This window comes from Monodelphis domestica, chromosome 8, assembly GCF_027887165.1.
Source record: "Monodelphis domestica isolate mMonDom1 chromosome 8, mMonDom1.pri, whole genome shotgun sequence".
NCBI classification, from domain to species: Eukaryota; Metazoa; Chordata; class Mammalia; order Didelphimorphia; family Didelphidae; genus Monodelphis; species Monodelphis domestica.
Genome location: NC_077234.1, coordinates 207,748,914 through 207,762,876, shown reverse-complemented (window position 1 = coordinate 207,762,876; position 13,963 = coordinate 207,748,914). Strand labels below are relative to the sequence as shown.

Here is a 13,963-nt window from a genome sequence, read left to right as displayed (position 1 = left end):
CTATCCTGTTTGCTTTCTCAATTTTCTTTCTGCCTTTCTCTTTCCTTCTTTTCACTCTCTATTCTTTTCCTTCTTCTCTCTTCTTTCTTCCTCTATCTCTTCATTCCCTCTCCTGTCTCCTCTTTCTCCATTTTTTCTCTCTTCCCTTTTATTCTTTTGCCTTCTTTCATCTATTTTTCCTCTTTTCTCTTTGAGTAACTCTTTATTATGTATGATCTATTAGTAATAAAGCTACAATTTCTCTATAATATACTGGAGTAAAGTACTCAGGGCTCCAAATTATTTTAAGTTAGGATATATGATCACCTTCACTTATGGTAGCAATAGTTTTGAAAAGGGGCTTAATTATAATAAATTTTCCTAGGTCTAAATAAATTTTAGAGGCAGTTGCATCCCAGTCTAAGAAGTTGTTTACCATGACTAAAACAAAAACATGAAGTCATTAAGGAACATCAGTATTTCTTCCTGTTTCTGACCATTGAGGATCTATGATGGAAGTAAGCTTTGGATTGGTGATGAAGTGCTGTATATTTCAGTGCCACTGTTTTCGTAGCACAAAATAATCAGGGACCCTTCTAAGCTCAGAAGCATATCAAGATTAATATTCTGATACCATCAAAACTCTCAATTTTCATGAACCACAGTTTTAATAATATCACTAATTATTATATTTATAAAAGTGATAGAGAGTTTGGGGTACTGAAAAAATATTTTAGACAATTGCGATTTCATGCTATTTCCTTTTATTATAATACAATGTTCCTGTGATTACTTGAAGTCAAATTATATTTGTGGAGAGATTTTTAAGCAAAAGGTTTGATTTATAAGATCATATTAACATCCAAAGAAGCATATCATTAAGATGCATAAACATAATTTAGCCATGTGTTTTTATACAAATTAAATTTCAGAGACAAAATCTCATCCCTCGGGACCTTTAATTTAAGCAAATAGACTCTTTACTTATTTTGCTGGGATATATAAGCAGGATGAATCTTTTTTATAAATAAAATTTCAGTGTTTCCAAATAGTTATGAAGGTCATTATGAACCTGATTCTCATGCAAAAATATAGAATAGTCCAAATGACATGGAAACTTAAAATTATGATTATATATTAATATAAATATGCACATATATGTTAAGTATATATACACATACACAGATGTATGTGTATACAGAGAGAGAGAGAGAGTAAGAAAGAGAGGGATTTCTGAACTTTCATCTATTCAATGCAAGTATTTGCTTACCAATGTGTTTAAACCTTAGTGAAGAAGACATGCCTTTGATTGCTGGTGTAACAATACAACACAAAATGTGGCCTTGTTGAAGTGGGTGATATATGAGCCACACTGAGAACCTCAGACCTCTCCCTTTGGTAAGTTCTACTCTGAGTTGGCTTGCTCACTTCAACCTGCCCTCATGGATTCCCAGAGACAGGCCACCATCATACAACTGTATTCAAATTCTGTCAAGGAGATAAAAGCAACTTTGTTATGGAGGAAAACTTTTCATCTCCTCAACATTCTAGTCCTTAAGCTCCAAACAATGTCCTTTTTTAAATCTATGAAACACCACTCACAAGATAACCCACCTAAGCAGTTTAAGATATTTACCAAATCAGCCATTCACAATACTGATGGTTAATATCTTAAACAAATAACCACAATATATAATAATAATAATAATAATAATAATAGCATCATAGATACTATATAAAACGTGAAAATAATAAAATATATTACAAAATATATAAACCTTGATTACACTCTCCTGTCAATAGTCCTAATATTGATAGTGAACAATGGTCAAATAGTTACATGTTCCTGATAGGGAAGCACCCGAGGAAGGAAAACCCATGTGCTTAAGGTAAGTAGGCTCTGAACTGCAGCTATCAATGTCACCGGTCCTTTCAGGAACATTTATGCCACAAATCTATTCCTCTGATTATTGCTTGACTGCTCATCCTCAGCACTCAAGGTGGGGAAATCCTTTTTTCTTCCCTTGTTGAACATAGCATTTATAAGCTCTTTTAATTCAACATTATCCTTTAAAAGGTATTCAGAAAATGGTAGCTTTTAAAGTGAATCAGCTCTATTTGATCCAAATAACTGCACAGCTCATCAAACTAACAATCTAAAGTACTCAACACATGCTTGGGTTAACACTAAGTCATCTCACCAGGACACCAAAATCACTGTAAAATTCCTCTGCTTTTTCCTTCTCAAGTCATAGGTGGCAGCAGAGAGCAAAAAGCTAGTATGAGAAGCTTCACATCTCTTCAACTCCAGATGGCATGGAAGGGTCATAGCAATCACAGAAGCTGCTGCCCAGTGAAATTAATTTTCTTTTCATCATTTAAGAATTCCTGAATTACTGGAGGGCAATTTGGAATTATGTCCAAAGGGCTATGAAAGAATGCATACCCTTTAATCTAGTAATACCATTTACTAGGTCTGTATCCCAAAGAGATTTTTAAAAAAGGAAAAAGACCTGCTAATACAAAAATATTTATAGCCTCTCATTTTGAAATGACAAAGAATTAGAAATCAAAGGGATGTCCATCAATTGAGAAATGGCTAAACAAATTATGGTATATAATGGTGATGGAATACTCTTTTGCTGTAAGGAATGATGAACAAGATGTCAGAAAGAGCTAGAAAAAACAATATGAACTGATGCAGAGTAAAATAAGAACCATGAAAACATTGTACATAATAACAGCAATATTGTGGAATGATCAAATGTGATAAACTTTGCTACTAAAAACAATCCAACAATCCAAAACAATTCTGAGGGACTCATGGAAAAGAATGCTATCTATTTCCAGTGAAAGAACTGTTAGAGTAGGAATGTAGATGAAAGCATTTGATTTATCACTTGTTTATTTGGGCATATATTTTGGGGTTTTGTTTTTATAAGATTATTCACTTACAAAAATAAATAATAGCAAACTATATTTTGTGTGATAAATACACATACAATCCAGACTGAATTGCTTGTCAGCTCTGGGAAGAGGTAGAGAAGAAGGGAGACAATTTGGATCACATAACTTCAGAAAACTGATGTGGAAATTTATGGAAAATTTTTAAAACAGTAAAAGTTTAAAAAATTACTGAATTAAAGCTACTTTTCACCTGATGGCTTTCCTCCCTCACAACTTGGACAGATCAACTATTTTGTGACCTTCTTAACCCTGACCTCATCTTATTTCTTCCTTTAGGTTCCCCTACCTTTCAATGGCTTAATGAGAGGTTCCTGAATCACAATGAAGCAGCTTTTAATAAAAAAGTCACAGGTATACCAATTTGCCCTAATCAATTGCCCCATAATTAGAGCTCAGTCTCCAAGTGTTTATAAAATGTATCACTTTTAGTTTCAAAACTGTATAATAAGAATAAAAAGTACAAGCAAGTAAACTGAGATATCAAATGTTCTGCAACTCAGAATATTTTGCCCTTATCAAATATCTCTTTGGTGTCCTTGAAAATGTATTTCTGTATACTTTTATTTATATAGTTCCTTATGAATGAAAAACATTCTCTGCCTCTTTGAGAGATCATATTTTCCCCACTTAAACATTATTATACATCATTCATAAAGAAATTTTAATCTTTATATCACAGATCATTTTCTATCCCAAGCTGTCAGAGTCCTACTTGACAGCTGTTTCTTCATGTACAGATATTGGCATTGTATATTAAAACAAACTTCTTTTCCTATTCATTTTAGATAACACGTTATCTACACAGTGGTAACGTCTTGCTTCATTTGAAAGTTAATATAAATCTTTTCTTTTACACACAAAAATTTTTTTTCTTCCTTTATCATTGTTAAACTGTTTGATACAAAAATGGTCTTAAAGAGAAAGTATACCTTACACTGGCAATCACATCTTGGACCAACTGAACTATGTTGGACAATATTTATTACACAATAATTATGAAACAATAAGGGATGATCTAGGTTTTCAGAACCAGTTGTAAACAAAAACCAACATGGTGTTATCTTAAGGGGCCAAGACCCCATTGATCTTGGATAATTTTTTTTTCTATCTCTTCCTCATGCTTCAAATGTTTTATTTACTAATTCTTTACTTTGCCTTTTTATCAAAGAAAGTGCACATTAGCCAGGCAAAGACAACATTTTCTGCTATGAATTTTTCAAAAGTTCAAAAATATAAATCAGTTGGCTATAAATTATAGTTTTAGGAGATATAGGAACTTTGTATAAATGCTTAATTGTGGGAGTAGCTCAAAATTCTATACTGGGTTTTCACCATTTTTGGAAGACAACTCTTAGATCTATCTATCTATCTATCTATCTATCTATCTATCTATCTATCTATCTATCCATCTATCTATCCATCTATCTATCTATCTCTATTTTCCCTCTCATCTACAATGCTGCATTACCAACTTCTTATTAGACATCTCAAAGTGGATATCCCAGAGGCACCTCAAACTCAACAAGTCCAAAATAGTTCATTTTCTTTCCATTCTAAAAATTCTTCTCATTCTTAATTCCCTTGGTTCTGTCTACGGCACCATCATACTTCCATTCTCCCATAGAGCCATCCTTGACTCTTCACTCTGTCTCACTCCACATATCTAATCAGTTGCCAAGCTTATTTATTATACCTCCTCTAAAATGTGTTGATTTCTTTATATTCTGAAGTACTCCCTTCTCACATCTACTTTTTTAGAGACCCTTGTTTTCCTCAAAACTCAGTTCATGTACCATTTTGTACATTCTACACCCTCAACCAATATTAACTTGCAATTGTATTCCAAATATTTTATATACAATTACATATGTATATGTGGTTGCCCCCAATACAATGTAAACTCCTTGATGCTTGGGATAATTTTTTTTTTTGCTTTGTATCTTCAGAGTCCAAGACAGTGCCTGGCATATTGAAGGCATTTTGAAATAAATGCTTACTGATTGACTGATATCATCAATATTTCTACTGGAAAAGGTGAAAAGTTGAGCATAGGGAAGGTTATTCTTTAATCTAAGGAACAGAATATATAAAAGGATAAATGGAATATGCTCTGGTAAGGAATTCTCAGAAACAACAAAGGGAAGGAACAGGAAGAATGGGTTTCTTTTAATAAAAGTGATGGGAAATTTCAAAGGAATTGGTCTCTTTATCTTAAAATTTGTGATAGAGGATAAGAAATCTATTTAACATGCACTAAAGGGTCTGGCAGAACATTTTTCAAAGAGTTCAGAGAAAAAGAAATGTAGGATTACCATGGCCAAAATGCATAGTTGATCTTTGGAGGGTGATGTGCTCTCTAGAGTAGAATTCTAATGATACAGAGGCTATCTTAATCAAAACAAAAATAGGGATTGTATTAGAAAGACTTTGTGGACATATAAAGACATTGTTAATTGATTTTTTTTAAAGAGAGAATGTGAAGGCAACAGAAGGTAATGGGGAATATTTAATAGAGTTGTATGATCCTATAACATTGAGAGCAAAGGTTCAGAAGTAGCATCATTCAAAGGGGCATCCACCTAGTTCAGGATTAGGGGTAAAGCAATAATACCACTCAGGTCAGAGCAGGTATATTCACTTTTGAAGTTCTACATTTCAGGGAAGGACATTGATAAGAGCAGAAATATAACCCAAGAAGATTGATCAGAATATTGGGTGGATCTGAACACATTTTTTTGCAGTGAGGAGAAATCTTTCTTTTATCCCAGTAGGGGAAAAAATGAAAATAAATCCCTATAACAAATATACATTATACATACTCAAATCCCCATATTGGTCAGCATACACATATATACTTACAAACATGAACAATAAACATATATGCATCTCTATTCATATATGCATAGCTATACATATGCATGTGTGTGCATATATGTAAGTCATTTAATATGCTAATGTTATATACAGTCTTATAACATTGTCTAAAAATATAGTAGTAGTCTCTTGGTAACCGAGGATGACGATTGTCTTTGTGCATTTTTATCTATGATACATGAGTGTGCACAAAAACACTTGTGCGTGAAGGAGATTTAAGTGGAAGAGTCCATGCACAGAGACAGTCCCACTCTCTCGGCGTTGGAAGCCTGGGTCCAGTGGCACGAAAAGTCGTTACACCTGGAGACTTCCTCAGCTGCATTGGATGGCCGTGTTGTCTTTTGTGCTCCATCACGCCCTAAGCACTCCACAGTGCTTTGCTGCGTCGCCCTCTCAGCCGTTGAACCTTCTTATTGGTTTCTTCCGTTTCTTCCGTCTCTTCCGCCGAAGCAGTCTTCACATGCTGGGTGAGCAAAGCCCTGGTTCACCAGGGGTCAATGACCCGATGGCTACTCTCATAAGGTTTAGCTGGCCTGTCGAAGCCATTGCCCGGGGTGTGGCCACTGCCGCATGCTAGCAGTTACTGGGAGCCACAAGTGAGAGCTGGGTGTTAGGTGAGGGTCAGAGGCTGGAGCCCAAGGAGGGCACGACAAGCCCTCCATACCAGAGATACTACTCCTCCCTGAGCACCCCATACAACTTTAGATATTTTTATTGTCTAAAAATATAATTATTACTTAACAACATATATGCTGTGTATATATATGTGTGTATACATATGTATCCAACATCTATGCAAATACATATGAACAATGAAATTTTCAGAGGAGTGAGGCATGATACTGGAGGTTTCTGACCTTTTCCTAACAGAGAAGGAATGGACACAAGGTGCATATAACATGCATATATACCCACATACATTTGCATGTGTACCAATATGCATATAAACATGCATATAGTCTAAGTTGGTGTTTCATATGTGTGCAGATGTTAATATGTAAGTATATTTGAATATATGTGTCTACATTATATATATACTCTAATTAATTTAAATAATAACAGTGTGACAATAAATAACTATAAATACTAAAGAACTGTGATTAACAGAAAGGCAGATGAAAAGTCCAAAGGAATGATGATAATGCTTCTACTATTGGACAGGGAAGGTATAGATTAAGGGTGTATACATATATGCATGCATTTCACAATTGCCTGTACACATGCACACATAATACATATATGTATTCACATACATGCATATTATATGTATGTATGTATGAAGGTATAAGGCCATAGGCATGTATGCATATATACATACAAAACAGATATAATTTGATGTAAATGACCTCTGACAGTCCCTCTCCATGTGAAATTCTCTAGTTCTTGTTTAAAAAGGGAAGAGCATGGAATATGTAACCTAAAGGCCAGTGAGTTTGAATTTGATACCTAAACAATTCTATAATTCATTTTTAGGGTAATTTTGAGTTTTGAAAAGGAAAGTGATCATTGATACTCATCATCATGGGTTTCTCAACAAGCCGATATGCCAAATGAATCTTTTATTTTTAACAGGGTTATTAAACTTTAGATCAGGGAAATAGTAAGATATTATACCCAGACTTCAATTAAAACATTTGGCAAAATCTATTATGCTTTGCTTTGTTGTGTTGTTGTTTTGGACAAATAGGCTAGATTCTAGTTAGATAGTTTTGAACTAGTTAATGGCCATACCAAAAGGTAATCATAAAGGGAATAATTAGGAGAGAGTGTCCCCAAGCAATAATTCTTAGCCCTACTTGACATTTATATAACAACCTTTATTAAGGAATATTTCCTCTTTTTTCCCATTTTCAAATGAAATAAAATTGAAATTGTTAAAAGGTTGAACGTCAAATAGATTATATGAAAATTCTGATGTTAGAATTTTCCCAAATCTACTAATTTGAAATATAATAGAAATTAATTAGTCCTATACATATGTACAGAAATAAAACACACAAGTAAAATAAATGGGGATTGATGTTTAACTTTTAGGAAATGACAAAGGAAACTGATACTCCAATAAAAGGGAACACATTGAGAACATGATAGAAACCTTGGGAGGAAATTGCAATGCATCATGGAGAATCATAATAAAGGAGGGAAATGAGAAGCATACTTGGCATGTAACTAGACTTTAGGAGAATGTAAGTATTTTCCAGTACAGGTAAGTTCTCATAGTCTAAGATTCTAAAAGGAAGGTCAGCTTAAGAGGCATAGGATGGTTTTAAGAGAAAAAATATAACCATGTAATCACAAATTATTTTATCAATGAAGAAAGAGGCCATTTCCAAAGAAACTAATGTAGCTACATAGATACTACTTAGCAACTGATATGTGGAAACTGGAAGAACAAATAGCCAAGACCAACATATATACTTATACATTTCTTATATACTCACTCTCCCATCTGCCCTAGATAACAAAAAAGAGAAAAGAAAAGTGTCAATTTTAGGTCTACCAGAACTCAATACCATCATATAGCAGAAATTGTGATGAAATCATGATATCTAGGTTTTAATCCTTGCTTTGATATTCACTAAAATAGATTCAGAGCTGGAAAGGATCTCAGAGGTCATCTACTCTAATTTTCTCATATAACAGATGACGAAACTAAGGATTAAAGGTATTAAGTGGTATGCCCAAGTTACAGAAATAACAGGCCAAATATTTCAACTCGGGATTGTGTCCAATATTTTTTCACACTAGTTCATATTATCTCTACGTATTTGACCTTGGTTAACTCATTTTGCATATCCAGGGATGAATTTTTTTCATGAATAAAAGTATGTAGAGAAGATTATCTGTAAGCTTGAAAATGACTAGATTCATTCCATAACTTATGAATGTAAGAAATGTTTTTATAAAATCCCCTACTCTCTCCAGTTTGTTTGACTTGATGTGCTTTGGTAGGTATGCTCTGAAATGGATGTGGAGTTATCTCTACAAGTGACCTTGAAAACTCATTGGGCAGAATTTGGAGTTTCCAAAATTTTAGAAGGATATTTCTGTTTAAAAAAGAAAAAGACACTTTCCAAGCATCTAGGAGAATCATCTGGAGAAAACAAGAACCTCATCATATTATGAGACCAAACCAGGTTCAAAGTATAGTGGAAAGAGCATTAGAATTAACACTTGAAGAACTGGGTTTGAGTCCCAGTCCCATAGCTTACTAGGTGAGTGAACTTGGTCAAATCATTTTATAGCCTGGGTAAACTTCAGTTCTCTCAACTAGAGATCAGTATAGCATTTGCACTGATCTAATGAAATTATTGCCTGAATTGAAGGAATGAATTTAGAGTATTAGATAGTAATACTACTGCTACTACTACTAATATTTACATAATACTTCTAGGTTTATTTAGCCCTTTTGAAATATTATCTCATTTTATCCTCACAACTCCAGAAGCTGGATACTATTATCACTTTTATTTTATAGATGAGGAAAAATGAGGCTGAGTAGTTTGAATGACTTAATCAAGATCACACCCTGTAAGAGCATGAAAGAAAGAAGAACTTTTGCAAAAAAAAAAAAGGTGTAAGGACGGGTTGCAAGAGGGAGAGATGGAATTTTGCAAGAAGAGTTTGAGTGACAGCAGCTACCATTGGAAACAGAGGATGCTGGGTAAGAAGAGGAGACTTGAGAAAGAACTGTAAGGAATTCTGGCCTTTTTGAGCTGAGACCTGGATCAAGCAGGAAGCAATTTCCTTGCTGGGGACCCGACCTAGGACCATAAAGGAGATTTGTCAGTTCAATACCCAGAAGTTTCATCTGCCAAGTGATGTTGACAATCTGGTACTTCAAAGAATATCACAACAGAGGATCAGATTCCTCAGGGCAAGAAAGCCATGGACTCACTGTCAATGAGAGCCTGGCTCTCCCCCTTTAGCCCTCCTACACCTGTTCTGTCATTTCTTAGCTTTAATAGATTATAAATAGTTGGGGGAAATTATTTGGGATGGGGTGGAGAAACTCAAATTGGCTGGATGGCCATTTGAGTGAAAGACCATGTTTAGGGAAACAAATTAGAGATACCGAATCCCTCCTTCCATCTCCCCTACCTGCCTTTATGTCCAAAGTCATTAAACCTTTTACAATGCAGTCATATTTCATTCAAATAATTTAGCCTGGGAACTTTGAGAAGGGAACTAGAGATCAGCTTTAACAGAGAGCAACCAGGACCCGTGTCCTGCTGAGTCAAGGACATGGGGGAGGTTTGTCCTTGGGTCCTCTTTGTAGTAGATCTGGGGTTACCCCCTGGTCTATCTGTTAGGGGAGACCTTCCTTCCTTCACATCAGGGGATCCCTTATTACCCGTGCAGCACCCCTTGACAGCCTCACATAGGGGAGGTGAAAGAGAGGAGTCAGATCATCTAGGTTCCTTTGTCTTCAACACTCTGTTTCCTTCTCTACAGATAGCATTTGGCCTATAAGCTGCTTCTCCAAGGCCTGTTGGTCCTATTCTCTGAGTGATACACCAAACCGTGATGCAACAAGTCTACCCACCTTTCATAGACACATATTTCAACACCCAGAGAATATCTGAAGTCACCTCTTCTGCAAGTCTAACATTTGTTCAGTATGCTGCCTAACAGCCCTATCGGGTACTAGTCACGGTGCCTCTTTAGGGTTATGCTGTCACCTTCCAGCACTAGGGAAATCTGGGATGCTAGACTCAAAGGAAGAAAAGTACGTGCTAGCTCCTTGGCACGCTACTAGATGCTGGGAATACGGAGACAAGACTGACCACCTTATCCACTGGGGATCATTGAAAAAGCATACATGAAAAGAGAAAGAAGGTATTTTGGGAAGGTATAAAGTTATCGTTAAAATTAATATTACTATGAGAAATACAAAAATAGTTGGGGCAGTTAGTTGGTACGATAGTTAGAGTTCTTGAATCACGAAGATCCGATTTCGAATTTGACCTCAGACTTTTTCTAGCTCTGTGAACCTGGTAATCAATTAAGCCTGTTTACTTTAGTTTTTCATCTGGTAAATAAACTAGAAAAAGTACTAAACCACTCCTGTATCTTTGTTGAGAAAACCCTAAACAGGGACACAAAGAGTCAGACATGACTTAAAGGGCCATATCTGTTCAGCAGGCAAGCCCTTTTGGTTTGGTTTGGTTTTGTCTTGTTTTGGGTGGGTGTGCCAGCTCAATGGCACAATGAATAGAACACCAAACTTGAGGAAGACCTGACTTAATAGCTATGTGACCCTGGGCAAGTCACTAAATCCTATTTACCTCAGTTTCCTCCCTTGTAAAATGATCTAGAGAAGGAAATGACAAACTACTGTAGTATCTTTACTAAAAAAACAAAACAAAACAAAACCCAGATGACAGCACAAAGTGTCAGACACAACTGAACTACAACAATAAATGAAAAACACCATTCTAGCTGTGTGCAGATGATTGCAGAAAGCCTCAATTCATCGTAATTATAATAGATACTGACCAGTCTAAATGTTTATAAACTGTGGTCATAATAGCATATTCTCTAAGACCACAATTATATATATATATATATATATATATATTTTTTTTTTGGAATCAGATTAACTAAGCATATTTGGAAGCACAATGAATCCCCATAGATCATTTTCATTTTGGGGCTGCATTTTAGTTAATACTCATTTAGTCAAGTAGAAAGAATCATGAGCTACCTAAAGAAGGTGATAAGAAGGTATTTGACAGAATTCTTTCAATCTCCCACAAAAGCTACAACATTGCCTATATTATTCAGTCCAATTCATTACCTAGGGATGTTTTTGTACTAAAACTTAGGTTGTTCCATATTGACCTTATTTTTCAAATACTTAGCACAAAATATCAAGGTTTTAAAGCCTCTTTAAAAAGCCCAGATCTCTTAATGTCTGGAAAAGCACTGTTTATATAAACAAACAATGGTCATAATAGATATTTTCAAAAGAGTAAAATTAGCAGCATATTTTTTATACATAGATAATGTGAGAATGTGTTTCTCATGGATAAGCATATTTATGATATCTTATTGAATATTTATAACAAATTATATATGTGATATTATTGTTGTGCTATGTATTATATTATGTTATGTACAAAAATAAATGGTAACAAAGATAAATTAGGTATATATAAAAATAAACATCAGAGAGAAAAATATTTCATTCTTATCAAACTTGTTTGAGAGGTTTTTTTTTCCCACCCAACCTTTGAATGGGAGGGAAGGACAAACCTTTTTTAAAATTTATTTTTTAAAAATATTTTATTTTCTTAATCACATACAATAATAATTTTCAACATATATTTTCCAAAAGTATAAGATCCAAATTGTTTCTCTACTCCCCCTCTGAGATAGTAAGCAATTTGTTGTGGTTTATATGTGTATTATCATGGAAAATATACTTCCAAATTGATCTTTCTTGAAAGAGAACACTAGAATAAAATAAAAACCTCAAAATAAATCCACGAATAAACTTGTGAAAAATATTATATATTTTCATTGGCATTCTGTCTCCAACAGTTCTTTCTCTGGAGGTGGATAGCATTCTTTGTAATTAGTCCTTCAGAATTGTCCTGGATCATTCACTGTAATCCTGAGAATAAGTCTTTCACTGTTGAACATTATACAATATATTGATGATCCTATGTGCATTGTTCTCCTGGTTCCTATTATTTTGCTATGTGTCAGTTCATGCAGGTCTTTCTAGCTTTCTGGTGAGAGAAGCATAGGAAGTGGGAGGATATAGAATTTTGTAGAGGCAGGAACACTTTGGATCTTACCTTTCATTTCCCTAACTTATATATAATAAGTAAAATAAACTTCTTTTTCATATAGTCTGAAGGGGTTTGTGCTTCATTGGCCCTGAGAAGGTCCCTAGGTGGGTTTTTCACCACCAATCCATCTAGGTCCTTCCCTATCCAAAGTATCTCCTTTTGGAGGTACATTTCTCTTCCACTATATTGTCTATAGTTATTTTAAATGGAATTTTTCCTTGTATCTCTTGCTCCTGGACTTTGTTGCTGATATATAGAAATGCTAACGGTTTGTGTGGGTTAATTTTGTATCCTGCAATTTTGTCAGTTATTAATTATTTCAAACAGTTTTCAATTGGTTCTCTAGGAATAACATCAGATCTAAGTATACCATCATATCATCTGCAAAGGGTGATAGTCTAGTTTCCTCACTGCCTATTTTGATTCCACCACTTGTTCCTCTCAGTGGTTAAGGTAGAGTTTCTAAGTACAATATTAAATAATAGTAGTGATAATGGGCATCCTTGATTCACCTCTTATTTTACTGAGAAGGCTTCTAACTCATCTCCATTGTAGATGATACTTGAAGATGAATTTAGATAGCTACTAGTTATTTTAAGGGCTGGCCCATTTCTTTCTATGCTTTCTGGTGTTTTTAATAGGAATGAGTACTATATTTTCTCAAAGGCTTTTGCTATATCTATTAAGAAAATCATGTGACTTCTGTTAATTTGGTTATGGATATAGTTTAGGCTGATACTTTTCCTAATATTAAACCAGCCCTTCATTCCTGCTATAAATCCCACCTGATCATAGTGAAAGATCTCTGTGATATATTGCTATAGTCTCCTTGCTAGTATTTTATTTTTAAAAATCGCATCTATATTCATTAATGAAATTAGCCTCTAATTTTCTTTCTCTATTTTTGCTATTTCTGGCTTAGGTATAAGCACCATACTTGTAAGATAAAAATAATTAATAATTTGATAGGATACTTCATCATAATTAGCTTTCTTCCATACCATCTATCAATGTATATGCCTTCTAATTGCTTAAATAGCAATAAATATTTTTAAGAATTGTAAATATCATGTTTCTATGCAGAAATATAAGTAATTTGGCGTTGTTGAATTCCTTAAATTTTCTCTTTCTAATTATCTATTTATTTTTTTCTTGAGTATTGAATTTGAACATCAAATTTCCTCTTTAGGTATGGTTTTTTCTTCAGGAAGGCCTGGAAAACTTATGTTTTATTAAATTGAATTTTTCCCTGAAAGAATATTCTCAATTTTTCTGGGCAGATAATTCTGGGTTGTAAAGCTAGTCCCTTTGCTTTCTGGAATATCAGTCATTTAGTGTGGAAT

The 13,963-nt window shown here is 34.3% G+C and overlaps 1 protein-coding gene and 1 long non-coding RNA gene across 3 annotated transcripts in view; one reads left to right on the top strand and one right to left on the bottom strand.

The window, feature by feature from the left end:
- GABRG3 (gamma-aminobutyric acid type A receptor subunit gamma3) overlaps nucleotides 1–13,963 on the bottom strand; it is a 926,944-nt gene that overhangs the window by 292,886 nt on the left and 620,095 nt on the right. The window lies entirely within an intron of this gene.
- On the top strand, nucleotides 1,268–6,280 carry LOC103104320 (uncharacterized). Its single transcript, XR_471217.3, has 3 exons — nucleotides 1,268–1,377; nucleotides 3,223–3,297; nucleotides 4,893–6,280. It is a non-coding gene; the product is annotated as an uncharacterized LOC103104320 (long non-coding RNA).